The 3,530-nt window shown below is 31.4% G+C and overlaps 1 long non-coding RNA gene across 1 annotated transcript; it reads left to right on the top strand.

The window, feature by feature from the left end:
* The first annotated feature begins 296 nt into the window (after positions 1–296).
* On the top strand, positions 297–1,295 carry LOC132793266 (uncharacterized). Its single transcript, XR_009633103.1, has 3 exons — positions 297–510; positions 574–610; positions 1,215–1,295. It is a non-coding gene; the product is annotated as an uncharacterized LOC132793266 (long non-coding RNA).
* Positions 1,296–3,530: the final 2,235 nt, after the last annotated feature.

Here is a 3,530-nt window from a genome sequence, read left to right as displayed (position 1 = left end):
TAGTTTATCTGATAACATATATCTAGTATTTGGAATGGAGTCGAATTCATTGCAATCAGAGGAGGAATCTATCCTACCCGAAAGCTTTAGCTTGTTGGATTTAAATACCACAAATCAAGACACTTCTCGCGATGTAGAGACAACACGTGAGCCTCTTGCTGATGTAACCCCACGACAAAGTCGCCGTAAGCAAACACTTCCCACGCGACGTGCTTCAATGTTAAATATGGAGATTCGCCGCTTGCAAAGGACAACATCATTTATGATACCTCGTATGTCCTTTGGCCGTCTCGTGCGGGAAATATTATTTAAAGAAACCAATCCGGACTGGCGCATGAGCAATGCTGCTATGGAAGCACTGCAAACCGCAACAGAAATGTACATGACACAACGCTTCGAAGATGCCTATTTGTTGACCCTGCATCGGGGACGTATAACACTAGATCTGCGCGACTTAAGGCTAGCTAACTTTATATTGGACAGCCGTGGCAAATTGTAAGCTTCAGTCAGGTAATTCGACTAATTGTAATGGAAAACACTAGATATTGATAAATTTTCAAAATACATTTTCAGCTTTCAGAACATAAAAATGAAAGCTGAATTCGACAATGTAAGTTATTCGCATATGGACGCAAATATTCAATATTAAGCTGTATCCAGACCCAATGCTATTTATTCCTGCTGCTCAATCCAATCATTCATTTGCATCGACAAAACCAAGTCAGCATATAGAGCAAAACTTGTGCCCCCAGTGATTACTCAATTTAAATGGTAACAGCTTCCCCAAGACTCATCTCCATTTGCTTATACTAAAACAAGAAAAGAAACCCCGATATGTTCCCAAATGACATGAGGCAAATGGCTGTGGTTGAGTGTCGTTTTGCCAGTTTTCTTTGATTATTGCGTGTGTCAGTGCGCGGGTGTCAGTGGGTAGGTTTAGTATAAATATTTTTATTTGTACCCTTATAATGTTATCCATGCTCACACACACATGGCTAATCTAATGCCCACCATCAGAATTTGCCTAAAAAACGAGGCACACCTCGTGGGATGCTGATCACTGGGTATGAATCACTTAACTGTCCTGCCATTGATACTTTCTGGGTGTTGATGGCAACGAGTGTTTTTAATGTGATAATACAGAAATATTAAAGCGCTACGATTCCCATACTTTATTCATATAAATACTAACAATCTAATATTTCTTGTAACAGATGGTTAATCAAAAATTGATGACAACGCTACCTTACAATCAATATGGATGAAAACTGATCCAACTAATTATTAAGGTCGAGTAATTAGAGTACAATAATAAAATATAATTTACAATTAAAAAAAGTTTCTGAAACAATATTTTATTTTATAAAATTTAAGTAAAGAAATGAAAATTTGTGAAATTTTATCTTCATACAGTATAACAAACCAAACAAAATGTATACTTTTGGAAAATTAAATTGTGAATCTTTTGAACTCACTATAAAAAACAAATTTTATTTAATTGATTATTTCTGGCATAATTAATTCACTGACACACCATTCAACTTAAAAATATTTATATATTATTTAAAATTTAAAAACTAAATTATAATTTAAGAAATACAAATTTGTGAAATTTTATCTACATCAATATAACAAACAAAAAAATTTATACTTTTGAAAATTAATTTGTGAAGCTTTTGAACTCTCTTTAAAAAAAATTGTTATTACACTGATTATTTCTGACATACTTAATTTACCACAACCCTTACCATCCAATTTAAAAATATTTATATATTATTTAAAATTTCAAAACTAAATTATAATTTAAGAAATACAAATGTAAAATTTTATCTACATCAATATAACAAACAAAAAAATGTATACTTTTGAAAATTAATTTGTGAAGCTTTTGAACTCTCTTTAAAAAAAATTGTTATTACTCTGATTATTTCTGACATACTTAATTTACCACAACCCTTACCATCCAATTTAAAAATATTTATATATTATTTAAAATTTCAAAACTAAATTATAATTTAAGAAATACAAATTTGTGAAATTTCATCTTCATACAGTACTATATAACAAAAAAAATGTGTACTTTTTGAAAATTAATTTGTAAATCTTTTGAACTCTCTTTTAAAAAAAATTGTTATTAAGCTGATTATTTCTAACATACTTAATTCACTACAACCCTTACCATCCAATTTAAAAATATTTATATATTATTTAAAATTTAAAAACTAAATTATAATTAAAGAAATACAAATTTGTGAAGTCTTATTTACAGTATAAGAAACAAAAAAAAAATGTATACTTTTGAAAATTAATTTGTGAAACTTTTGAACTCTCTTTAAAAAAAAAATGTTATTAACTTGATTATTTAAACATTTATTTAATAAACATTTATTTAAATTTAACGCTTAAATATAACAAAACCAAATGCATATGTTTTTAATACTTCAGCATATTTTTAAGAGAAAGTTGTATTGGAATTTCAAATATCTAATCAACTATCCCTTGAGTGCTTTGTGCCAATCCCAAAAAAGTCTGGTGTTAGTTTATCACAAGCACAACAGTGCATCCCTTCTCACACACACACTCCACACAGTCCAATTGTAATCAAACTGTCAACATAAGATGAAAAAAAGCACCAGAGCAAAAGTCCTAACCCAAGATGCCAATGTTCCTCCAATATCTGAAAACCCGCCTCTCGTTAGCCACGACATGTGAATGCGTCGAGTGTCTCAATTTATTTGGAAAACTGCTCTGCTTGTTCTACTCTTATAAAGAGGATACTATACTTTTGTCACAAAGGCTCTAAGGAATGTAAACCTCGTAAAAAATGTATAATCAACTATATATTAGTTAATTAATATATTATTATTATTATTAAATTTATAATTCAATGTAATGTAATACTTTTATTTACAAACAACACTAGAGTATTTAAAGTTCAGTTTAGAATAGACAGAGGTTTTTACTTGTTTTTATTTCTTTTTGGGCCAACTTAATTTACTACTGGGAGAATATGCTAAAAAACGAATGGCCATGACTTTTGTTGTTGTTGGTTTTTGCTGTTGTTGCTTGCTTATCAAAAGTCAAGTAAATAGTATCTGCAGCTAAGAGATACAGATACAGATTGGCACACTCGCACACTCACCCAAACACACACTCGTTGATGATGTCGATGTCGCTGCATGTGATGCTCCCGTGAGATAGTTTGATTAATGGCCACAAAGTATCACAGCATTTTCGGACAACAGTTTTGTACTTTGTAACGTGGCGCATTAGGATCCAAAGAGCAGTTAGCAAAAAACCGTTAATACTCACATGCGAGTGTGTGTGTGCGTGGGTGTCAAGATGGGAGTTGGGCATTTTGTGGACACTATTAAGCTTACACCCCAAATATAAACAAGAAACTTTGTTCTAGGCTCGTGTGAGGGTTTCCTTCATTCTTTAGTCTTTTATTTTTTAAGGCCAAGTGGGCTGGGCATAAAAAGTTGCCTGTTTATAACGCGAAATCATCAACTTAACGTAACGCTTGATTT

The sequence above is a fragment of the Drosophila nasuta genome, chromosome 3 (genome assembly GCF_023558535.2).
Source record: "Drosophila nasuta strain 15112-1781.00 chromosome 3, ASM2355853v1, whole genome shotgun sequence".
NCBI classification, from domain to species: domain Eukaryota; kingdom Metazoa; phylum Arthropoda; class Insecta; order Diptera; family Drosophilidae; genus Drosophila; species Drosophila nasuta.
The sequence above is the reverse complement of the archived record's forward strand: the minus strand, read 5'-3'. Positions and strand labels throughout refer to the sequence as shown.